The following is a 27,303-nucleotide window of genomic DNA, read 5'->3' on the forward strand; positions in this document are numbered from 1 at the left end:
TTCTCAGAAGAGTGGATTGCAAGGCACTCTAGCCAGTTAAAATGTATTCACAAATGCTTACTGAGCTTGATAATCTTTCTGACAACTTTTAGCCACAATGGCCTAACTTTTGATTTTTTTCTCCAAAGGCACCATCAGGAATGGATATTTGCCAGAGGCAGAAACTGGAGATAATGGTGAGGGATACTGATGTTGCCTGGGGGGCAGCACAGCTGCCAAATGCCAGTATAATCTCAATACCTTGGGTAAAAACAGAGTGGCAGGGGCAGGAATGGACAACCTTTAGCTAGTATTTGATCCTTCCATTCTTTTGGTGCTAAACCAACTTTAAACTGCTTCTCTGCCACCAGCTTCCCCACAGCATTCCTTAATGGCTGCAAACATCAGAAGCAAGATCAGAGATAGGATATTTCTTCTTTGGCTGGCATCAAAGCAATATGCAACATCTAATAAACAAGAAACTTAGCAGCAGCCTGTTCACAACTCAGCTGGATGTTTATAAATCAAGCTGAAAAACAGACAGATAAGAAAGCTACTGAGTTTGTAATTGTTATGCAAAACTGCATGACACTTGGCAGCCACAAGAAAAGGAGTGCTATTTGCAACCAGGAGGTTTTTCAAACTCCTGGTGTAGGGAAGGCTATACCATACTCAGAAGCTTGAAAAGGAGTCACAGAACTGAGCTAAATGCCTTCCTTGCTACACTCAGGAGACTTGGAGATTGGATGATTTGACAACAAAGTAAAAGAAACGCTAGAAAACAATTTTGAGTTAACCACATCAGACAGCAAATATCTGCAGTGATCATTATTGAAATATTATAGATTCACTTTGTATCACCATCTTCTAATTTAAGACTGTTTTCTACCATGTTTTTACTAGAAAAAAAATGTTGAAGACTGTTGAAATACTAATACTGCCATATGATAAAGGAGTATTTGCCTTAAATTTAATTCCATTATGCCACAATATATGTATCTTAATGTGTAAAAATTCCCCTCAGCACTCCACTTTTCTTTTAAACGCTGTTTTATTTTTATAGATAGAAAACTTTTACTTTGGGACACTGAACCTTACACACCACAAAGACAGTAGAGATATCTGATCTGTAACTAATGAGTTATTTCAAGTATGGGAAGCAATTTATCTGTATTAGCATATAGGTTCATGTTGCCTAATTTACTCTGCTGCACAGCTTTCACGGAGCTCCATGCCACCAAAACCAGACTGCTTACTGCATCTGATCTTGGCCACACTATGTTTAAGTGCATTGCTGATCTGTGATCTAGTTTTTCTAAATTTAAAAATGAAGGAACTAAAACACTCAAAGAACTTCCTACAACAGCAAGGCTATGAATAAACCAGGACTGTGAAAGTTGCAAGTCAAAATCTCAGATAAAGCTGCCAACAGCTTTTCCTCTCAAAACTGGTGTAACATATTATGGGAAAATCACAAAGGACTTTCAAATCTGCTGAGTTTAAAGTACCTGTGAAGTTTTTTGTTTAATTCTGTTTATATCAAGCATTAAGATTACACTATTAATCAGAATTCTCATTTTTGTTTTTAACATAGCTATTAGTAATTCATAAATTGGCTATCATGGGGGTGTTGTTAATATGCAAGATCATTGTATTTATATTTGTCTATATCAATCACTTTACCAATATGAAAAAAAAATTTAAACAAGGGCTATTTTACTTTATAAACTGTTATAAAAATATGACTGATGTCATATAAAGGCCTGTAATTATGAAAACTATATGAATACCATATTCTAAGGAAGGACTTAAAAGCTAAATTTGTATATTTTCTCACAGTTAATTCTAATGAAACACCATTCAAGTATTTCAGATTGGTAACAAGGAGAATAATTTACAGGCTGCCCAGGGAGGTTGTGGAGTCTCCTTCTCTGGAGATATTCAAGGCCCGTCTGGACGCCTACCTGGGCAGCCTGCTGTAAGGAACCTACTTTGGCAGGGGGGTTGGACCCGATGATCTTTCGAGGTCCCTTCCAACCCCTTCAATTCTGTGATTCTGTAATGTGGAGTCTGAAATATGGTTGTAAAAAAAGGTCAAACCTGCAGAAAAAAACTACAGTTGTGTTTTTCTTATTTCCTAGGCAAGTTTACAATACTATTTACAAAGCCATTAAACTCTTAGAATCCTTGCATTTGGACTCACTATTTGGGAGAAAAGCAGTGTTTTCCTTTGTGGTGAACACCCTGTTCACTTTGTAATACAGATCTAGCTATTTCATGGTCAGTTGTTCCTATGTTTAGCTGTCCTTCAGCTGTATCGCACAATTCTTGAACTTGCAAGTTACATTTCTTTCATCTACTCCCTACTCTTTTATACCAGATATTATCTTCTCATTTCTATTTTCAGCACCGTTTTTGTCAGCCATTCCACTCAACTTCCTTTATCTCTGAACCGTTCAGCCTCACTGTAGCAACTGCATCAGGAAGGATGAGACGCCCACCATTCCACGCGCCGGTATTCAAAGAGCTCTCCGTGGTTCTGAGCCACCTCCTGCCGGAGTCCCTGCTCTGGGAACACTTCTGCTAAGGAGTTTGGCCAAGGGCCTGCCACAGATAAAAACTGCATGCCAGTGTCACAGACTTGTTCCAGCACAATACATCCCAACACAGAATGATCTAGAAAGGCAAAGGGGAGTCTGGATGGTGCTGGAGTTCAGCTCCACAGGATGGGCGGAAGATAAACGATTGACTTCCTCATTGCTGAAGTTATTCACAAAACCAAAAGGCACCACTAAATCAAGAAAACAAAATCCTTCTATGACCCCCATTTGAAAAAAACAACACAGACTTACAATTAAAACCTAAATGGCAGCAGAAGCTAAGTGGAGGGTAGGGGCTTCCCATGAATCTCTCAAAGATATACACAATCATCTACCTTGAGATATTCAGGAATTAATTCAGTTCTTTGAAGGTGAATTTGCTAAAATAGGAGATTTTAGATAGAGAAGAACACCAAAGAGACTTTTAAAGACCTTCAGCAACCAGCTCCAGGTTCACGGATCAAGGGGCAACAAAAAGGCAGAAAATTTTAAGGCAGAAGTGGTCTCATAAATCTGGCATTAGATGGTATTGATGTCACTCTTACATGGAAAGTAACTTTTTGATGACAAGGATTCTAAAGGACCCAGGAAGGTAGGTTATATCTGTGAGATGTTAAATTATCACCCACATTAAACCAGGTTTATGTTTATTATCATTAAACCAGGTGTTTAATGACAGTGAAGGCCCTATGATGGCTTGCCTGAGTCCAAACACTGAGAATTTTATAACAAAACTAGATAGTCTTTTAGAAAATACTGAGGTGGAGCTGGTGAATTCAGTTTTTAAAGAAACTCAGTTATGCATAAATATAAAAACATTTATGTGTTGTCAAAATCTGGAAGTGAGTTTAAAAATACATTTTCATATTCATATTACAATACACAAAAAATATATATGCAATAAACAGCAACAACTGCTAGACAAAATGTTTCACAGTTTTTCTTAAGCAATGCATATTAAGATCATAACCAAGAAAACGGGAGCATTTAAAGCCATTGTTTTGAATTATGCCTTTAATGAAGTGAGTTGAATTCAACTCCTAAAAATTCACTGAAAATCTTACTTTTCCTTGAGCCAGAAATGAACTTGAAGCAGTATTTTAACATTTTGTTAAACCTGAACCAAAACAAATTGAACTAAACTGAAAACTGTGATGGTTGTTTTAAGTGCACATAAAACATATCAATGAAATACAGAACAACTCAGGGGGCCGGGGAGGGATAGCTTGTTTTCTGCCCAGTGAAGATTTATGTTTATGGAATGTAAAGTAGTTTGCATTGTAGTTTGTAGTTGTCATTTGTTTTAATGTTTTCACATAGTATGCAAAAAATGCTTTCACATACCATACTGAGTAACATAAATAGTGTTATTCTTCACAAAATACTATATGCATGTGTTTATTTAGTATAATTCAGATTTTATTTCTTTATTTTTAATTCATTATCTAACCAGAGGAAGACCTTCTCCCAAATCTCAGTACATACTCCTTGCAAACTTTCTTCACTCCTACTCTATGTTAGAGAAGAGTACAAAACATTGACACTCAAAATGTAAGCATTATGTCAAAATTATTTATAACCAAATATAATGCTAAGGTTTCCTATACTGATTCTGTTTGGAAAAACTCAAGACACTCTGCTTTCCAGATAATTTATTCTAATGATGACACATGATTCAGCACAGTTCCTTGAACATTATAAGATCAATCTGTGCACTGCTTTATTATGAAAAATAACCATATATTCCATCTTTTTCTGTTCCCTTTGATTTACAAGTTCACAAAAAGACAGTTTCTCTTATTGCAGCAGACCTTCATTTTTCTAACAGTGATTATTGAAAAGCCTTGCCAACAACAGAAAATTTAAGTACAGTTTATTGATAAGAACAGGTCTATGTTGGTGATATACTAATATAACACACTCAAGCATATATCCAATAACTCTTTTTCAAAGTTTCTCCAGATTTTCTTGGTACAGAAATGAATCTTACAGATCTTTTGCCTCCAACACTAGCTTTGGAATTCTTTATTTAAATAAGGTTCTGTTAAATTTGTCATCTTCCATTTTTCTGGTAGAGATATCAATATAATCAATAGTTATACAATAAACTTCGTTCAATAAATGCATATGAATAGGATCTGGTCCTAGTACAGAACTATAGCCAACTAGAATAAGGTTACATCTTATGAAAACAGAACTTATATTACCAAAAAATAATGTAGGCCATCATTTCAGCTCTGTGGAAGAAGCCTTCTCACTTACAATACAGGCCTTTGGAACAGTTTTCCATAAGCTTTTTTTTTTTTTTTTTTCCTCTGCTTGACAAAAAAGGTATTTTATAAATCAAAACCACTGACCATTAGGATATAATAAAAAGGCATGAAACTCAATAAATCATCACAATCAATCATAATCAAAACATTCTTTGCATAATTACCATTCTGATGATTTTATAAATGCAGATGATTTTAAAATGTTCAGGAGATCATTATCAATAACAAAATGAAATAGGGCAAAAAAGTGAATTTATTCTGATAATAAAATAAGAAAAATGCCAGGTTCCCCTAAACACTTTGTACTGTGATACCTTCTACCAAAATGATCCCAAAAGAATTTTCAAAATTGGTATTTTTTTTATTTTTTTTTTTTAGTGATTTTATAACAAGCTGAGAACCAGATGATAACTCCTCTTCCCTGTTTACTTAGGAAAAATATATTTTTCTAATCCATTCCTGAATCTTGTACAATAAAATGACAGAAGAAAAAAACAAAGCAACACATAGAACACTCTCCAAAATTTGACTCCACAAACTGCTCCAGAGGAAGAGGAGGAAAAAAGTGGCATAATTCCTCTTGCTTTGAGGAATCCTCAGCTCCTCAGCAAGCAGTCACATTGAGCAATTGAGCTGCTGAAGGAAGATAATCAATTCATAAATACAGCAATCTTTCTAGATGAATGAGACAGTTGATTACTCATCATAACAGGCCAGGAATTAGACCAAAATCAAAAGGAGTTACAGCGTTAAGCAGAGTAACATAATAAAAATGCATTTTGGAAAAAATACTGTAGGTGTGTACAGAAAAAAAAAAAAAGGATAAAGCATTTGTTTATACTCTGGCTGCTAAAAAGAATATAGATTCAAAATGCAAAAATTATTGTATGCATGAGGGCTGGGGCAATCCCAAGCACAAATACAGGCTGGGCAGAGAATGGATTGAGAGCAGCCCTGAGGAGAAGGACCTGGGGGTGCTGGTTGATGAGAAGCTCAATGTGGGCAGGCAACGTGCTCTTGCAACCAAGAAAGCCACCCATATCCTGGGCTGCATCAAAAGAAGCATGGCCAGCAGGTCAAGGGAGGTGATTCTCCCCCTCTGCTCTGCTCTCATGAGACCCCACCTGGAGCACTGCATTCAGCTCTGGGGCCCCCAGCACAAGAAGCACATGAATCTGTTAGAACGAGTCCAGAGGAGGGCCATGAGGATGATCAGAGGGCTGGAGCACCCAGCCCCAACAGAAAAGAAGGCTCCAGGGAAACCTTAAACCAGCCTTCCAATACCTAAAAGGCACCTACAGGAAAGCTGGAGATGGGCTTTTTATCAGGGAGTGCAGTGATAGGACAAGGAGTAATGATTTTAAAATAAAAAAAGGTAGATCTAAATGAGATATTCGGAATAGATTCTTTACTGTGAGAGTGGTGAGGCGCTGGCACAAGTTGCCCAGAGAAGCTGTGGATGCTGCACCCCGGGAAGTATTTAAGGTCAGGTTGGATGGGGCTTTGGGCAACCTTGTGGGGTGGGAGGTGTCCCTGCCTTTGGAAGCCGGGGGTGGAATTAGATGATCTTCAAGGTCCCTTCCAATCTAAACCACGTGGGCACTCTATGTGGGCACATACTTGCTTGCAAAGTCACTAAAGAAACAGCAGAGAAACGTAGCTGGCAATGACTTGGTAAGAGTACAGGAAAAGTGGATTCGGACAGCACATACCTGCATGGAAGTAATAATTTCTAACAACATTCTGTTTAAATTATCAATAGTTAAGTCTTCCGATGCCTCTTTGTAGCCTGTTTTGAGTCTCAGCACACACAGAGGTAGAGAAGATCTACGGATTTCAGAAATTCGTACAGAACCTAACGATTGTACTTGGCATGCATCAGGAAACTGTCTCATGTTCTGTCATCAACTCCATCTCCAGATGATTTGTTTACAACCAATTACTAAATTATGAATGAGTAAATGCAAACGAAAGAGTGAAATGTAGGCAATGAGCAATCCTTCAAAATAAGGCAAATGGAGAAAAAAAAAATCTGAGGGATTTATAGAGCTCAAGCCTGAGAGATCATTGCTCCAAAAGGCATGTGGAAGAAACACAAGCAGAGTGAGGGGGTGGGAGTACTTATGTTATTAAGATATTCCCTGAAGCCATCAGAATGCATGAATTGCATTCCAGTAATTTTGTGAGCAGAGCTTGAGTTTTCCTTTTTCTTGGCCTTGCTTTATGCTATGCTCCCCACTACAGTGAAGCACCAAAATAATAATGAACTCTAATATGAATGCTGCTCAGAGCAAACTCAGAGATTATTTTACACTGGGCACATCCTAGTGACGTTCCCTAGAACACTGCTATTGTACTGAGCAAGCAAAGAATAAAGAATAAAAAACTAAAAGAATATACTAAAGAATATAAGCTACTAGTTGAAAAATGCAGGAATCAATTGAATAGTTCTGTAGCGTTGATTCTGTAGTGTGTTCGGAATACACATGCATGCTATTTCTTTTGATTCAAAGTGTACATTCCAGAACAGAAGCAGTTTTCAGAAATGTATTGTGTCAAAGGTATTACAAAGCACTGATGTAGAATGACTGTTCAATTTTCAGTTTGTGCAAAAATAATTTCAGAAGTATCAGCATTAACTTTTCCCCTCCTACAAAGCTTGGTAATACATTCACATACAAATCATTTCATAACACAATACAGTTGAGGATTATCTACTAGTTAACAGCAACGATTATGAATTAAAAATCAGAGATTCCAAGTACACAAATTATTTTTCTGGAATATCTTAGGAAAAACAGAAAACAATGCTATAAAATGGTAAGAAAATATGGAAAGCAGCAGACAAAGAAAAATAGAAGAATTGCTTGAATGAAACCAGTGGGACAAAATTAGTGTAAGTATCTGTAATCTGGATGTTAATTTAAAATAGAAATGGTTTAGTAATAGAAAAATACAAACACCATAAAGAACCTATTCTAATAGTATTGCTACACTAGAAAAAGTTTCATTTAAGAAAGTATCAGTTGCCATACTGCTGCTACTAGTGACACATGACGGCACACACACTTGTTTTTGCCACTGTTCCAGCTCCTGTTCACAAAATCTTGCATCAAGAGAGATGCGCAATACAGGTAATATTCCAGAGCCATCTTTATCACTGCCTAAGATACAATTAATAGATGGTTTTACAATGCTCTGTAGGGTACTAATCACAGCATTAAGGAAATTATGAAAACTCAGAGTTCCCACAATTCTATTCATTGCTTTTTAGTGTGAGCTTTTAAAACATGTGGAGTTTTCATTTTGTCATCCTTCTCAGTACACAAATCCTTCTGAGATGAGTGTTATGTACATATAACAATAGCATACATAATTTTTCCATATTTACTTGACTTCAATAACTACCAAATCATGCCGAAATGAAGACAAGATAATCAAGGAGAAAGGATGCATGATACAGATGGTGCATAAAAATCACCAACTGCTGCAAGCATTCATGGGCCAGCTGCACAGTGCTGAGTGGTGCTTTTGGGCCTGTGAAAAAAAAAGCACCTAGTTATAAGATCATTCACTGTTACAGTTATAGGACAATGAGCAATCCCCTCACATCCTTCTGACAGAGAAGTTTACATTCATGACAAATACAACTGCCATGTAACACCAGTGACAAAGTCATTTGACAACAGGGAAAAATGGGACAATCGCCCTCTGGAAGTTTGCAATCCCAGACTACTATCAGTCACCAAATAATCGATTTGGTATGGAAAATGTGAAGTCAATAGCTATCCCCACATATAAAGAGCCATAAAATACGTGACATCCTGCGCAGCACTGCAATTCACGCAATTTCTGCAATAACATGAAGGAAAAAGAACGTTTTAAGGCAACAGACTTCTAAAATGGGATAGATCATGAGTGAAGAGACATATACCAGTTCTGCTTTCCTAAGCCAATCTTAAAGATAGAAGAAAAAGGGACTTCTCTATGGTTAAAAAAAAGGAATATCATTAATATTAACATGGTTGGGCAGAAAAGTGCAGAATGCATCTTAAAAATAGGACTTCCTGAAAACCAAGTAGTATTTTTCCTGGAAAAGCATATATTCAATGGCATAATTGCAATGTAAACATTTGTTCTGAAATATTCTACCTTTAGTCTGATAGGTGAAATTCTATAGTGTCTAAGGAGAAGAAAGGAGTGATACAACTACTGCATACAAAGAGGAAGCATGACCTTTGAATATGCATTTAGTTGAAAGTTGGTAATGCCTTGAGAGGAGGATGGGTTTCACAGAAATTAATATTTCTGTTACACATTGTATTTTACATAGAACATGTGACTAAGGGTAAAATGTTCCCAGTAGTAAGTTGAATTTGGTAAGGGTAAAGCTATGTTGATAAGCTGTTGACAGAGTGGAACATGGTACTGAGAACTGTAATGGTATTGCTTTGCAATATTCTGTAACACACTCATTCCCTCAGCAATAAAATAAGGTCCCATTTCCATCTCCATAGTCAATGACAATCCTTCTTCCTTTTTTTCTTCCCAAGTGGATGGTCTACTATACACAGTCCTGTTGCACTGCCTCTTAAGGCATCATACCTCATCTCTGCTTGCTGAGCAGCCTTTGTACCAACAGAGAAGCTCAGAAAATCATTTCCTAAGCTATTTCTTCCTTTATTCCTAATCAAAATCCTTCTTTCAGGCAAGTGATACCTCAGCCAAAGGCCACTGATGGAAAGCACAAATTTATTCCATTCACCACATTAAACAAGAGAGGGGGGGAAAAAGAAAAAAAAAAAAGACACAAATACCGTTACATTTTTCCTAAGAGAATCTATTTGAATTAGATCAGTTTGTTCCAGGAGTGGTTTGCCACCGCTCTCAAGAGAACTGTATACAGTTAGCACAGCTTACAGCTACAAAAAGGCTGCAGGGTGAACTGTTGAGTTGCTGAAGATACAAATGTAGGAATAGCACACTAATGGTTGCCAAAATTTTAGAGGCAGGGGTGATTACAGCTGCTATATGATTTTGAGGGCAATCATGGCATGGAAAAGGCACCTGCTCAAAACTTTTCTGAAACAGCACAAAAAAGAAAAACAAGAATTGTCTTTCTATTATTCATATTGCCAGTTTATTTCCAAATCTGGCTTAAAAATCAGTTAGTTTGGCCAACTAATTACTATTTTGCTTTCACAGAGTATTTCAAATCTCCCATGTATTGTATTTTATGGTATTGGTTTCAATATATTTATGTTCACAATTAACCATTTTGGTAATACAAAAACAGAAATTCTATCTTGTTGCCAGAACACAATAGCTTATGAGCTGCTTCATAGGATTTTTATGGCCAACCAGGTTTTTAAGATACTTTGAGAGCTAATTCTTTTGTTTCCTTTTCTTATCACATACTCAGAGCTGCAACCAGAAGCTGGGGGCAAGAGAAAACATCAGGCTTCTGCAAGAACAGAAAAGCAACAAACTACCTCCCTGAACTCCCTTTAACCATTTGTCAGGCTTCGTGACGGTATTCAAAGTCTCCTTGCTTTCTCTAAGGGTCTGTATGCTCTGGCATGTCTCAGTTCAGTGAATTTATTTTCACAGATGTTACTTTGGTACCCTCTTCTCAGTCTTAAAAGAAATAGACAGCCGCTCACAAGAAAATAATGTTTCTAATAGATTCCAAATAGAGATAGTATGAAACTGTCACAGTTTTTGTGACAATCACAAACTTATGTTGTGGAATCTGCATTCTTGTCCAGACAGGACTGGACCTTGAGCAAGCCGCTCTAACTGGAACTGCAATTGAGGGGCTGGACTAAGAGAAAGTCCCTTGCAACCAACATGATTCTACCATTCATGCATGCTGAAAAGATCTGTGCAGTTTACATTACACAGACTGAAGCATAAGACCTGTAGCAGGAAAAAAGTTAGTAGCAGACTTTTTCATTTGCAAAAAGTTTATTTTTATACAAAATTCATCTTTATCATCAGGAGCTGAGTACTGAAACTGAGATAGGCAAAGTTACCGTAAGTGTTGTTATTAAGATCAAAACGTTGAACTGGGGGCTTTGCTACAAATATGCATACAGATTTTCTTCCTACTTCAATAAATTGGTTTAAAAAATATCAAGAATATGTTTCTAATAAAAAGCCTATTTAAAGCACAGCCACTTTTACACATTTTTATACAGTAGGAATGAAGGCTAATTGCTCCAGTCACAATGCTTTCTGGAATTCACGTTGAACTAGGTATTGTTAGGGTTAATTTAAAAAGCTTGCAGGGCAGGGGAAGGTATTGTTTATTCACAATGTATTCATTCTGTCTCCAACATAACTTGACATCCTACAGACTGATGACTGAAATCCAATAAACATTGAAACTCAATTTTTGCATCAGAACCATGCATTTTGTCCGAGGTAAGGCATGTGTTTTACTACATACGTTCCATCTGATTTATCCACGTTAAATGAGAATGACAGATTCCCACATAAATTGATCAAATATTTAGTCTATGGTTGGTAACTAGAATACTAGAATAAGCGTACTAAATCTCCGAAATGAGATATACTTTCCCAGACTTTGAATGACTCATAGCTCTTTTCTAAACCCCTTCCTACTTTCTACAATTACTTCTGAAGACTAGACCTCAGACCTTACCATAACATGCCCAGCACAGTCCATTAATATTGTACACAGCAATACCACTTCCCCTCCCATCCATCCTACCGTTGTTTTATTCCAAAACATTGTCTCTAATCTGTAAATGCAATCTACAGTGTTAGTCTCTAGGCTTGGGACCACACATTTGATTCTATCCAAATAGAAGTTCTTCAAATAAGCCCAGCTTACCAAGCAATTTAACAGTGATCTCTTCCTATTATTGAACCTTCAACTTCTCCAGATTTATTTTGAGCCATACATTCTCCCCAAGAGCTAAAAAAGACAATGACAAAGAACCCACACACACTAGGCAGCCTTAAAGGAACCTTCCTGAGGGTGTGAAAGTTCCCTGTTTACTGACATTTTTTTTGGATTCATTAAGCAATTTTAATACAGTTAGCATGAATTACAACAAATATCTTCAGGAAAGATCAGTCTGATTAGAAGTTAGTATCACTGGGATCCATTTCAAATGAATCACCCTGTAAGCAGCGAGGCATTTCATTTTTCTCCTTCCCTTTAGAACTAGGTTATTTGTACACCTCTACAAAACAGGACACCAAAAAAAAAAAGCCATGACTGAAGAGCAAAAACAATTAAATGAAGACCTTTTTAAGTTAACAGGGTTCTACCAGTTTCCAAAGAGTTTATTAGCCACCATTTAATAATAAAAATACAGACACAACGAAGTACAGAATTATCAGGATAGTATGATTACATCTTTCTTTAAAAATAAAGAAAGCCAAACTAACTACAGAATATTTTTATATTGTGGATGTAACCTTGGCATTTGTCTGCATCTGACAGGAGCATTTTTATCTTCTTCCACTTTTCTAGCTGACAACTACCAAAACGAAGTCACACAGAACAGGTCATTGGGAAGGTTTTACAGAGTAAAGAATTTGGAATGGGCTCAGAAGGTAGATCCAAATATGCTATCACAAAAATAAGTTCAGTTCTCATGTTGATACAAGTTTTCCTCTGTATGTAAGATCCAAATGAAGACCATATGCTACATACATATGTAAGTTTGTGACAGACAGACAGACATTTGGCAGGAAAAAGTTACAATCGTTCAACCAGTCATATTACCACTTATACTTGAAATATTATTTTTCAGGCACTATGGACATATTAAATTATAGCCAAATAGCATACACTAGGATAACTTCTCTAATCCCACCAAATTCACAATTAATGTGTAAGATCTGGAATATATAAATTTAAAATTAGGTGCATTAAAGATCAAAAGTTACTTAAACCCTTACATGAAAATGTTTCAGCTAAAAAAAAAAAAGCTGAATAAAAAGCCATACAGGAACACAAAAAGCTGTAAACCAAGATATAGACCAATTGCTGTGTTATGAAATTATACAACATCGTGTACAAGGGACCAGCCAATCCTGATAAGAAATGAGGTTTGCAAGGCTCATGCAAGTTGGTACTTATTTGTCATTCATTTCCAGGGCCTGGAACACACAGATATTTCACTTAAGCTTTTGGGGGGAGCAGCGGGGGGAGGAAGGGAGGGAGGGAGAACGAGCACATTAATGCTTTTCCAGTTATCCACTAAGAGTTTTTAAAAATTATATTCCCCATGTATCATTGTTTCTGTTCAGTACTGACTGATCACTCCTACCAACAGCAAGGACTGGTAAAGATCTGGCGAGATTACTCAGTTCTAATCTAATGCTATCACAGAGGCTGTATCTGTTCTACTCAAAAGTAAAATTGGCTATTTCTGATCTAGTGACTTTGATACAGCCTTTCCACAAACTGCTGGACAGATCTACTAACTTGCTGCTGCCTAAAGGGTCAGGTTATGCTCCCACGCTCATTGCTCCTACCTGCACGTTCTCATTTCTTCCTTTTCACCATTTTAACACTTTCTGAACTCTTATTTGAGCTGATCCAACTCACTAAGCAAGAAAAAAAAAGTCACCTTTTTGCTGGGTTCATGAGATAAATCAGTTCACAAGCAGGAGTCAGAGACTGAGCAAAATGAAGTCAGAGCTGGGCTCAGGAAATGGAAACAATGTCTTTCAGCAACAGCACTGACAATGGCTAACCCAGTTTCAGGAAACCTAACTGGGTGCTTGGAAAGCTACCTCCATACTCTCTGTTCTGTCCCGGCTATGAGATCTTCAGAACTATTTGTCTTTTTTTTTTTTTTTAAACCATCCATTAAATTCTTAAGCTATCAAAGTACTTCAAGAGTTATGACTGTATAAATAGACCGTAATTCAAAGTACTTTAGCTGTCTTCAGATTAATTCACAATCATTACTGAAGTTGGATGAACAGTAAAAGCATCTCATCTGCAACAAATTTGCTTTGAACTAGTTGTCTAATTTGTTTAATTTTGAAAGGTCAAGAAACTTTCACAACTTTATCCTTGCCATAATTCACAATATTAATGATACTGATCACAGCAGTCTTTTCTACAGTTGCATCAAAAAAGAATGTCACAACATGCTTGGGTTCTAAGTTCACAACTCAGTTCACATTTCAGTGAAGTTTACTTCATTCTCTAATCAATTTTCAGAAAGAAGAGTTACTATTTTAAGATTTATTTTTCATTATGCATCTATTTAAATTAATGTTATAGCCCCTGCATAGACTTTTAAAAACATGTCGATATGTAATATTAAGTTTTGAATACATGTCACCATTTGAGATAATCTAGCACTGGATTTAGAATATCCCTGAGAAATATCCCACGACGGTTTCCAGCCACAGTGGCCTAGTTGCTCACAGTTCTCACAGAGAAACCTGAGAGAATCAGGCATGTGCCTCCCTTCTATGGAAGTACTGCTTATCTATGAGAAATGTATGTAATATCTGCAAGTCTGATAAAGATGAAAGGGCCCAAGAATACTGCCAAATACGGGCTTTACACATAAGGCAGAGGATACATAATGCATCTATCAAAGAATTTCACTTTTCAGAGGGGATAGGAAAAGAGGAAGAGGGAGAAAAATGGGTGCTGTGAGAAAAGGAAGGTGAAACAGGTGTCTGATTGACCCAGTTTAGTCAATAATCTGACATTAAAAAATGCTTTCTTCATAAACTGGATCAACAAAACATCTAGCAACAGACCTGACCTCTCAACTGAAAAGTTTGTTTCTTCCAACTGACATGCATTTACAATCAGAAGGGTAGTTTTCAGTTGTTACTTAAGTAGCACAGCTCTTCATCTAATTTCTTCACATCTAGCTATTGTCTCAGTGGCAGCAACTTCAAAGAGAAAGAAGTACTTACCTACCAGCAATAATTTTTGTTCAAATTGATACTTTCAGGGACTCTTCTTCCTCACTTTCATTTTGAAGCCTAGTTAATTCTCTGAAAATAGAAGAGGAAAAGAAGACCATTAGTTTTTAATCTGTGTTTTCATCCTTTGTCTGCTACATGCAGTATTCAAGAGATGCATGTAAACATTCTTATTTAAAAAGTTGCTCAGTTTTACATGATTTGTGATTAGACAACTGACACATAGCACAACTCTTATGAAAACAGAAATTAATACACATGAACAACAACATTTTATATTGTGGTTCAACAAAATAGCAACTGCCTGCACCGTTGCCAAAAAAAACAAAGGTTAAGTATAGGCCTTCAATGCGGCTGGGAAACAAATTCAGGAAGTGAGAGGGAAAAAAAAAAACAACAGTGGAGTAATTCTTAGGATATATATAGACAGGCTTTAAAAGAAAAAAAAATGCAAAAAAATATACAACCAAGATCCTAAAACCCAGTGCCAGATGCCAAAAACTAAAATAGGAAACTACTCAAACATTTGCTACAGGGAAAAAAATAGGCTCTACCTTTAAACCACATGTAAGAAAACTAAGCTGTTCTGTACTACGTACTTATGTTCGTACATAATACACACAGACTGTACAAAATAACACAATATATTTTAAATAAAATCTTAGTTTTGGGTTATCAGGGCATGGAGTTACTACATCATGGTAGTCTCGCTACTCCAGAACAGTTGTATACCACTGAACGAGGTGTCGATTGCTGGCCATCTAATAGAAAAAGCAATCAAAAGCTGCAAATAGCGGACTTTGAGATAGCATAAATTGGATATGGAAAAAGCTAATTTATGAACTTAACTTCAAGGAAGGGAACAAAACTGCGGAAGTTAGCAAAAAGAAAAATAAATAGGAAACCAATTAGACTAACAATAGTACTAGGAATAGGAGTGAAGAGAAAACGATAAGTGCTTCTGATAACTGTATTTTACTGCAATGAGGACTCTGCCAAATTAATCTCATTTTTGATTGAAAGTTATTAAGTGATTTTATATTTCTAAAAGAAGTTCAGCAATGGTACTGTCAAATGAACAAGTTGAACTGGCAACTCTAAAAATCTCAAGCAGCAACAGTGATAAAAAAAATCAGAAATAAAGAAAGGGCTGAATTCTGTATTTTTTTCATTCATGCAATAAATTATTTAAAATAATCTGCACCTACAACGTCAGAGCCCATGAACTTCCAAAAATTGAATGCCTGGGGGAAACAGTGAGATGGCCTATTTTCATTTCCATTTGAGATTGATAGTTCCAGTATACTTCAGCTAAGGTGGCACTCAATAAAAATGTACAGCTTTTCCCATGATAAAGAATCTCAGAAATCCAAAGCAAAAACACAACAGTTACCCCACATACAAGCAGTAACAACAGGATTTCAGCTTTCCAGTAAAACTAAACTAGTTCTTTTATTGCACCTCTCATCAAATCAGTTACACTGCCTGTGTCACAACAATGGAGAATTGAAGCTATTGGCTAGAGGGCAGTTGGCAAGCCAAGAAAAACTGAGTATGGAGCCCACCTGTTCCAAGAGCTGCCCCTGTAGGGAAGCCATTAGAGCACAGCCCAGAATGATGGTTAGTACTAGTTTCACGAGGCATTAGGCTGTATCTTCTTACAAGTCCATATTCGCAACTCCAATACCAGGTACAAAGCAGCATACTACATAACCCACACATATGGAAAAATAGATTTAAGCAGATTGACTCATAGTAAACAAAGTGGCAATGTTAAAAGTTCACGTAATGAAAAGAATTATTAGTAAATTTACAAGTTGATGCATCTATAAGCAATGGAATTACAGGCAGTCCACCAAAAGGCCAGAGTCATACTAGGCTGGGCACTTCACCACACCCTACAAAAAGTTCCACAAAATTGTCAGCTGTGATATACTAAAAAAGATAAAAACAGACCGGAACAATAAAAAGGAAAAATGTATATATTTCCATCCTTTTTCCATACAGACATACAAATCAACTTAAAGTAGCTACTTAACAGTTCTTGACAAATGTTGCAAGAAAAAAAAAAAAAAAAGAAGTTTCAATGTATTTTATACCTCTGCTCCAAGCAAATTTTTCCACAATGTGAGTAACTCCAAAAACACTACAAAACAGTGAAATATATATGTGACAGTGAAAAATATACTGAGTCGGTTTAACATGAAACTGTGCAGCCCAGCTCCACTTAACAGATTCTATCTGTATGGCAATAACATTTTAACTTGAGTTTTGCATACTGTTTTGCAACCACCTATGCACTGGTTGTAGAATGTTCTTGTAGCCCATAACCTGCTCAGAGTAAGTTGCAAAGTAACAAATGTTGTACTAAAGTCGAGGTGTAGAAGATGAGTAATTTTTTCTCTATCAATAAATCTATTACTAAGAGGAAAAAAATTAAACCCCATATTTAAGATCATCCTAACTAATGTAAAGGGACTACTTGCTCCCAGATTTCGCTAGGAAACCGTGGAAAAAAATAGCCAGCCTATTCTGTCATTAAAAAGTTAACAGCTACCCAGAAGCTTACAATTTGCCAACCTTATATTATTAATACATCCTTGAAAACTGATCTTTATAAATACCCACAACTATTTAAAAAATTTTTGCATCTACTGTTCAATCACCTTGGCAGAATTTACAAACATTACTAGATTAATTGGACAGAGGTGCTTTCCAGACAGGTCTGCCCCTACCCCGTGCACATCTTTTTGATGATAAAGATCATGAAGTGACCTCACCATAGGAAAACTTTGGTTATGTGCCTGATTCTGACTTCAAATTGCTGGGTACATTGTACCTACTTGCTACCTCTTATTTTTATTAAAATGAACTTATTTATAAAAATATATCCTTATAAGAGGTCCAATACTAAGCTTAATCTAATTTCTTGCATTACAGGAACCTATTCAAAACAAAGTCCAAAACACCTTTTCAATACTTTTCATGTAGTTTGAATGAATTTTAAAAACACACAAAATTTGAATGCACAACAGCATCCAAATTCAGAGAACAGAATTCAAGGATGCCAGCTACGCCATAGGTCCCTGCAATCACAGAATGTGTTAAATGAAAATATTCTCATCACCTCATGAATACAAAGGAGAGAAAAAAAAAAAAACCACTTCTGTCCTCCCTTCTCCATCCTACTGGGGCAAACTCATTTAAATTTGAATGCAGACACTAGACCCCCATGCCAGGCCTGAACTGTTTTCCCACTACTACAGGAAGAACCAGACACCTCAACTCAAAATCCCTTTGGTCAGTGGCAAATTGCCTCTGCTTCAGAAAAAAGATGAATAAAACACCCAAATGTAAACTATGCACCAAGAAGGAATAAACAAATAAATAAATAAATATTCTCTCCTGTTCCCTGCAGGCTACCAGTAGAAGCCCTGAAGAACAGAATATGTAAAATTGTAAACGTTATGACAAACAACGACCAAATCTTTTCTCAGCTGTGCTATCCTTCTCTGAAATTTCTATTATTCTAGAACTAAAAAATCTCAGATGCATATCTTTAAGTTTTACCTCTGGGATCAACTTTATCATCTTACAGAGTCCTACTACATAACTGTACCAAAGACCATCTTTAACCCCTGAGTTTCTCCCTGCTACTATTTTTTCAAGACTAGACTGATTTTCAAACTAGTTTTGTTACTAAATTTATCCCTTAGATGCAGTTATTTTATATTATTTCTCTCTCCCATATACTCTCTAACACTCAGCAGAGACTATTGTTATTTCTTTCTAAGCTTCGCTTGCCAAATTCTCTTTCATTCTCCTTTAAGAAGGCAAGCTGAACTTTAGCATAATCATGCTAAGTTCTTTTCTTTCCTTGATCTTTTGAGAGACTCAGCCTTTTCTGAGTGTGACTGATCAGAGCTATATACCATGTCCTAAATGCAAATGAACCAGTGCTTTATTGGCTGGTACTAACAACCTTTTTTAAATGCTAGAAACCACCTCATGTGGCTTAGAATCACGTTACTGCTGCAGAGCCACATCATCTGAGAAGGAAACAGATGAGGAGCTGGGTCATACCACAGCCATCTATCTCTGATTAGCAGCCTACTTATGCCAGGAGCTCTTCTCAGCACTTGAGTATGTGAATTTGCAATTTTTTTTTATTACTGTTTTCTTTTATTGAACTTAAACCACTGTTTATAACTCCAAACACATAAACCATCTACTAAGCATGATAATCCCATCTCCTTGGCATTTCAGAAGCAGTCAGACCAGCTTTTTAGCAAGGTCAGTAACTTGCTCATTTCAGTGTTGGCTCTATTATTTCAAGTAGCTGGCAGTGAAGTGACTAAAATTATGTTAAGAAAAATATTACATAAGACAATAAATTTATTCCAACAAAATCATTAAAAAAACAGAACAACAACATGAGCTACATTGTTACAATGAACATTTTTTTCCACTTTTGATAAACAAAAACAAGGAAAAAATTATTCCTCCAGTAAACCAAGTAAGGCTCCAAACAAGTGCTTTCAAGTTTAAAATGAGAGAATGTTACTTCAATGGTGAAACATTTATTTAGCTGAAAAAAAAAAAAAAAAAGGAACTCAATTTCTCTTACACCCATCAACCCACCTGTCTGATACCAGCTTTAGTTGCTAACACTAAGTAGGTTTCCTTAAACAAACATGGAAAGAAAATACAACCCATGGGAACAGAGAGAAAAATAATCTTTATATGGGTAAAATAATCTTTATATAAGTCTAAGATTCATTACTGCTAAGAGCTAAAGAAAAGCTAGAATATACTGAACCCATAATATTTAAGGATTCAATCCAAAACATCTAACTTATCCTGCAGAGAGGATAAAGGCTCTCAGGAATTAGCTGTTATGCAGTGAAGTGCAAGGGATTCTTTCCGCTGCTCAGTTTGTAGTAAAGGTTCCCCTTTAAACAAGCTTTGACTACTGCAGGTTTGAGAAGGACACAGAATTGTTTAACAAAATTCTACTTTAATCAGACAAGATGCAGATTTAGAAGCATTATATTCCCCTCCAAGTCCTCCAAACAAGCCTAAATGACAAGGCTTTCCTTGCTTACATTTTCCCCTTTTCAGGTAGAACTTTGGCACTTTGACTTTATTCTACGCCAGTGCTGTTTTCAGTGGCACAAATAATAATTAGGAACTGAGTTCAGTATCAAAGTGCTTATCCTTACTGGAAGAAAACATAAAACAGATGCTCTAAGATATAAAGTCACTTCGTGATACCAAAAATTTCACACACAATGGTTTCTCAGAGCATAAATATAGAACAGTCAACAAAACCGATACAGTACCCAGAGGGGTATATAATTAACACATTTCCTTTATGAACGTATTTAAGCGCCTAATAACTAAGTTATTAAACAACGTCCCCAATATTAAACACGTTTTAAATATTTGTTATGCATCGGTAAATCACCCTAAATGAAATAAGGCAACTGGACACTTTATAGTTTTGCTAAGCTCTTTCCTGCTCCCCACTTTCAAGAGGCATTAGGCCAGTCATTTGACTCTTTTTCCCTTTTATTTCAAAAATACATGGCTCTCACTGACACATCACAACACTCCCAGAAGGAAGATCTGGGAGTACCGCTACCCCTAGATTTTTTACTCTACGAAGTTTCACGTGTGCTGTAGTGACATTGCTACTACATTACGCACTTGCATGTGTAACACAGATTTTGTGAAAATTAGGGAAAAGGCAGGAAGCACTGGACCTCTCTTAGCTCTCTCAAATCCAGGAAAACGTATGTTGTGTTTCATTTCCCCAGAGTTCCACTTCTTTTCAACCATGTGAAGTGCCATCTGTGCTTCTCAGCCTGGCAAGCTAAAAATCTGCTGTCATTCGTATCACCAATGAGCAAACTAAAGGCAAAGACTTCCTTCTTTAACAAAATAAGATGGCTTACAAATGCTAACCTAGTTCTCAGCTCCAAAGTGAGGAGTGGAAGCATAGTTAAATGATCACAGGGAAGGAAAGACAGCAAACTGTAGAGTGTCTTCAGAATTTTCTTGATCTCTGTAAACTAATGATAAAACTTTGGAGAATAAAACAAGAGCTGGAAATCTCAGAATGTAAACAAAAATATCACTCAATTGACAACACGTTTAGTGGGGTACTACATAAAGTTAGAAGGCACAGTTGGCTCAGGAAGGACAGATATAGCTAAAAAGCAAGTAAAGCAAGAAATTTTGTCCTGAATATCTAAGGTTTATACCCTTGTTCTGAGATCCAGACTGTAACAGAAGCCAAACATTCTGAAAGTCTCCACGTAACATTAAAATAAGAATGTTACAGTGAGGAAGAGCAAAGAACAAGAAAAATTGCCAAACAAGAAAATTTAAGTGGATGAGGGAGAGGTGGTTTGTTTCTTTTTGATTATATTTTTCTTCTAGACAGCTAGCACAATCATTCAAAGCACCAGAGTTAGTATTAATGAACCACAGAATAGGGCTTTCAGGAAGCAGATCACAGACATAGTTGAATTTACTTCTAATTAGTAACTGGGTTGACTATTGGTTTTCTGAAAGCGAACCTAAAAGTCTGCATCAATATACTAGTGCCTGAAACTTTCCCAGACACTGAAATGCAAATCATCGCGTTAGAACAAGCCCCAAAATACTTTTGGTAAAGGCCAACTGCACTCTTCTAAATAACCCTTGGGAACACTCTTAGGGTTATCACATAGCCAGGAAAACTTCCAAGTGGTACTAGGCATGCAACTACCTGCTTTGAAAGCCGAGAGATTAACAGAATGAGCAAATCTCATTCCATGCCAGCTGTCCTCAACACCAGACAATGGTTCACTTTATTAGTGTTGATGCAGCCAAAAGGGATTTGAAATCAAACCAGCTTAAGAAAATAAAAACTAAGTGCAGATAAATCTGGAAGAGTACACAAAACTAAGAAAAGGGAAAAAGTGCAAAAAAAGAAAAGAAGCAACCATCTTCAGAAATCTAACAACGATTCAGAAACAAGGACAATGACAGAACTGTCCCTAAACAAAGGCTACTAAAAGAGAAGACTGGAAAAAAAAGCTGTCAGGAAAGCCAAGCTAAGAAATTTCTTAACTGAGAATACAGGCACCATGAAGAATGAATAAATGCTGAAACGCTGGCAAAACCCATTGTCTTCAAATAAGGTCAAGAAATTCAGTAAGAAGCAAACCTCTGCTTAAACCTGAGGAAGGAAATTATTTGTGCAGTACAGCCTCATGATTATTTGTTATAGGTTACAGTTATTAGCTCAAAATAGAAGGCCTACCCTATAAAAGGGAAGGGTAGGAAGACAAAGTTTGACAGTGCCAGCAAGAAAAAAAATCTAAGATGAAAACCAGCAAGTTTCACAGAGGAAGAAAGAAAGTACCATGCAAGTCACTGAAAAACAATAGTGATGTTAAAAATGCAACAAAAAGGAAGATAACTGTAAGCCAAAAATATTTTTTTTCAAATTTTGTATTTATATATAAAAAGGTAGTGGTCCTTGGTATTAATTATGAGGAACTATTTTAAACTGCGGGGTTTGACTCAGCCTATCAAACTTAAGATATTAGGGAGATAGTTCTTTTAAAATTAATACATACACACCTTACTACCCACTACAGAGACCTGTTATCCCTACAAATACCAAAGCATGCATTACTCGGGGAAGTTAACACATAAGTGCCAACAGAACTACTAAGAATCCTTTATTGCATATTAAAACAATTCATATAGTAGCAGATTAAAAGAAAAATAGCATCATATTTTGTGCCATAGAGGTGTTCCCTGTTGCTTCCTGTCTTTTTTTTCTTCCTTTTTAAGAAGGTAAGTAATTCAAACCTACTCACAGTGAGCCCCCAGTTTGATATTGTTATGGAAATTATACCAGGAACTAGTATACATAGTAATATCCCTACATAATGTCATCTTTCACTTTAAGTTTTTCAAACAATAACCAAATAAAAATCATAGCACTTTATTCCAAAGTCTATCATCAAACAGCTTCAGTGACTCTGACTCTGCTTTTATTAACTGATTAGTCAAATAGCAGTAAGGTGACATTAACAAGACTGAGGTTAACTCTACTGCTGTGATTCAGAACCATCCCAGCAGCTGTGCACATTTCAAAGATGGTATCAATTTCATATTGCTGCCATTGCTGCTCCATGGGAAGGCTATGAACAGCTGCCAGCAGCGTTCAGCATCCAGGAAGCTGAGAAAAAAGGAAGAGACAACACTACTCCTTCCCTCGGGGCTAGACTGCAGCTTCGTGTTTATCAGACACATGCTAATAAAAAGGTAGATCCTCAAAAAAAGGTCGAGAAGACTATTAGAGCTGAGACTCTATCAATTAAGATCAAAGAAACGGTCAGAGATTTTTAATAAGAGACAGCTCCACGAAAACCTGAAAGACCTTGTCAAAAGTTGTTAGGTAGCTGATGGTGCCCAATAATGAAGGAAGCTGAAAATTTTTATTCAATATAATTCTGTCAGCATGAATATTACACAAAAAAACATGAAATTTCTATGTTTCAGTACAGCAAAAAAAGTACACAACTTCAAGGAGCCTAGATGTTAAGGGAAAAAACATGTACTAATACTAAGACAGGTTTAATTTCAGAGAAGTTTCGGGTCTGTCAAGTTGCTCATTTTTGCACAATCATTTTGTGACATACCTTTTCCTTGAATGTGCATACCAATAAACAGACTAAACTAGTATGATATTAAGAAGAAACTATTGCTGAATGTATGCATGAAGGTTCCTCCTGAAGTGCTTCTGCTCCTTTCTTATCCTCTTCTTTTACTATCCATTAGGCAACCTTGCATTCCTCTCTTACTCTTTTGATGCTTAATTTTTGAAGGAAATTTCTAGAAAATTATACATCTCTCCTACTTCGTGATAAAAAGCAAATATCACTTTCAAAATTACATGTTTAGTTTAATCCAGCTGAACTTCTGTCTTTCAGTCTGCAGTGTATGAAGCTCCCCAACTAAGAGTCCTTCATTCATTCCCAAAACAAGTAGGTATCTGTAGCAGTGTAGGTTTCCCTGCACTACCCAATGACTGTGTTACAAGCTACCCTAAGTGACCTGTATTAGATTAGAGGATAATCCAGCTTTTATACAGAAAAGAACTTCGTAAATTACACCAATCACCTCTGTTTTCCTTCATAACAACTTTTTCTTAGCCATAGATCACTCTTTCCTATAGCAGTCAGGAGGCACTGACAGAGGCACTAAGACAAGGTGGTACTCAGACACCAAGGAGGAATATAGAATTACGAAATTGGGTTTTCTGCTAAATCCTGCTCCCAAGAAAAAGGTAGTATATAGGATAAAACAGGGAAGAATGAAAGAAAAAACACTGAGATGCCATCTTAAGTCTGATGTAAAAGCACATTTTGTAGTAGCTTTTACTATAAGCACAGTTTTACAGAGATGCAGTTTGACAACAGCGCTGTCCATCATTGGACTCATTAGTGAGCCTACTGGATAAGGAAGGACAAACCTGTCACTGTGCTTCAAAAGTCTGTGTCAGGAAATAGAAAGTCTAAAGCTGAAAGGGGATAGATAAAAGATAGCAGAGAGACAAAACATCTTGTTGAGGCTCAGACTGATTCTTCAAGAACCGATGGCTCCTCTTGCCAAGTATCTTTTCTCCACAGTACACATGCTGACCAAGTAACTCTCAGCAATTACCCCAATATTATAAATGCCACTAGAAATCACAATGAGAGAAACAATATTCCATTTCAGTTTAAGAAGTCCAGCAGAAACTTTTCACACTGATATGTGCTACTAATACACTGCAAAAAGTCTTTATACTGATTTTCCTTAAATACTGCCATACTGTTTTTGTTTTGTTTGTTTGTTTTTTATATTACTTCATGTTAACTGTGCACACCTGGGACTATTCACCTTCATAATACAGTAAGGTCTTCACACAGTACATCTAAGCACAGCTGAAGAATTCTCAGATGGGAATTCGCAGTTCACAGCACATTTTTCTCTATAATTACATTTAGCCTAGCATAGCAGTAAAAAAAAAAAAAAAAGGCCATAGTCTAAGGGAACCATTGAGCTCTAGATACCCTTCAACACCAAGTGATGGCAGTTAATAAACACTACGTTGGTACAATATTTTTGAGCAACAACCAAGAAATGAGCTGTCCAAAAGAGCATTCCATACATTTTCATTCCAAAGCACTTACTATTTCAAAAAGCACAGTTAAAGCTATCATCTCTTCCGATAAGAAATGCCTAAACCAGATAAAGAAATAATCAATCTACCTGTCGTTGCTTCTGCCAGGGAAGTTAAAAAGCTTAAACAACAATACTACACATTTGCAAGAGACTTCAGGAGAAAAGCTGCTACCAAAGGTTATCAATCTACAGATCCTCTGTTTATGACTTGGAGGAGCACTTGAATAACAGAAATGGTGCAGAGTACCATTAAGAGAACAAGCAATTCTTTACTGCATTAGAAGCCAGGTCAATGGAATACCCCTCCATATGCCTAAAACTGTACCAGCTGAATATGCTTAACCTGCAGGTGCTACTGAATTACACCCACTACTCAAACTTCTCAGCAGGAAACAACAATCTTTATGAACTCCCAGGATACATCTTTGCTGTCTAAAACAGTGTGAACATATTGCAACATTTCATATCAGTGTCAGGAGAAGATATATTTAAATAAACTGTGAAAAAATGTTTCCATATTTACATTGACTACATAAACATTAAGAGAGTCAGAGGAAGGCTCCTTAGACGAATCTTCATGAGCTCTCGAAACAGCACTCGAACTAATGGGATACGATTCTGTTTCCTATTTTTCACATTTATTTTCAAAAATAACCATGCAGCTGATGTCTTGGTTGACACTTCTGATGGGACACTAAATCATATCTCCATCCACTAGCTGAGATTTTCAGAAATAAAAAGTTAGACAAATCTACAAAAACAATAAGCCATCAAGATCGATCATTTATTTTCCTAATTAATTGGTTGAAAGACACATTCAAAATTTTATATGGATGTCTTCACCAAGTCAGTATGACTTAGGTATAAGTCAGAATTATATTTTCAAAATATAAACAACTTAAGTAAAAATACAGAAAGCACTACAATTATGTCTTCAGATAAATGAATGAGATGCCTTCATTTCAAATATTAAGCCCCATCATTCTACTTCCCTGAGCAAGACAGCATCATGCCTGCAGAAATGCCATACTGCTCCCTACCAGTTCCCTACGTTTGGCGATAGCTGTCACTAGCTCTTGAACAATTCACTTAACTACTGCAAAGAGGTGTAACCTAGAATAAAAACTCTTTTACAGTGACTATAGTAAATGACAACATCATAGGAAAATCAAGTCTTATTACACGATGATATATTTATCAAATATTTTTTCAACAAGAGTGAACCATAAACGCAAGAAATATTTACCAATATATCAAAATTCTGTTACGCATTCAAACCTTTAGCAATTACATGCCAAGAGACCATTACTCAACAGGGAGAAAGAGAAGACCACCATACTACATATACTGCAACAGCAAAAACTGTTCATTCTCAACTACGCAACCATCTAATGTGTGAATATCCATACGGACTGTCAGAGGAAGTTGCCTAGCAAACACCCAGAAAGAGGCTAGATGTCAGCGTAGCACAGCACAGAAGAAACACATACATATTTTTCAACTATATTCCATATTTTATCATCATAAATTGAGGCAGGGAGCTAAAGACAAAGGCTCTGGGCAATTTTACTGAAACTTCACGTTTTTGAAAGAGGTCATTTGCTTCTTGGTCAACAGAAACCTCCTCATTGGCAAAGAGTTTAACAAAGAAATTTATGTAATTGAATACACTGATAATGTAGCAAATTCATTTTTTAAAAAACTAAGTTCTATGAACCAGTCAATAAACAGCATGGCACATCTTTTTGCTTTACTACACACACGCACACAAACACCTCCAAAAAATTGAAAAAAAATCTCCGAAGAGCTTGAAAAGTACATTTGTAGTCATGAAATCAGATTTATCATAGAGTTATGACACTGTTCAAATTTTATCTAGCCAAATTATGGTAAAGTTCAAGATAAGAAATTTAATAAACTAAAGATAAACATTGGGAGGTTCTTGGAATAGAATTCTTAGTTGTTTTACAAAAAACTCATGGAAGAGCAATGTTTTGAAGGAAGATTCTCACACACAGCAAGCCAGAATTAGCTTCCATAAGATATTCACGGCAATATTCCAAGGCTTCTAAAAACAGTCTTTACCTTGCAGAATTAATAATGTCATGGTGATATGCATTGCTATTACTGTCTTGCAAAAGAAACTTTCTAGCATTACAGAAAATGATTCACTTGATTATAAAGTTATGAAGCAAACAACGGGGTGGGTGATTCAGGGGGGTGTCCTAAGCACTACAGTTTAGCACATACAAATAACAGGGCAAAAACTTCAGAAAAGG

General features: G+C 36.3%; 1 protein-coding gene across 4 annotated transcripts in view; it reads right to left on the reverse strand.

Annotated features, from left to right (window-relative positions):
* The window catches only part of FUT8 (fucosyltransferase 8), a 141,836-nt gene that overhangs the window by 58,755 nt on the left and 55,778 nt on the right, over nucleotides 1–27,303 (reverse strand). For 3 of the 4 annotated variants that reach the window (XM_040557517.1, XM_040557516.1, XM_040557514.1), the window contains one exon: nucleotides 14,783–14,863. The gene's annotated coding sequence lies outside the window, so the exon portion shown is untranslated. The remainder of the gene's footprint in view (nucleotides 1–14,782; nucleotides 14,864–27,303) is intronic. The other variant, XM_040557515.1, reaches the window with a different exon arrangement.

The sequence above is a fragment of the Cygnus olor genome, chromosome 5 (assembly GCF_009769625.2).
Source record: "Cygnus olor isolate bCygOlo1 chromosome 5, bCygOlo1.pri.v2, whole genome shotgun sequence".
Classification (NCBI taxonomy): Eukaryota; Metazoa; Chordata; class Aves; order Anseriformes; family Anatidae; genus Cygnus; species Cygnus olor.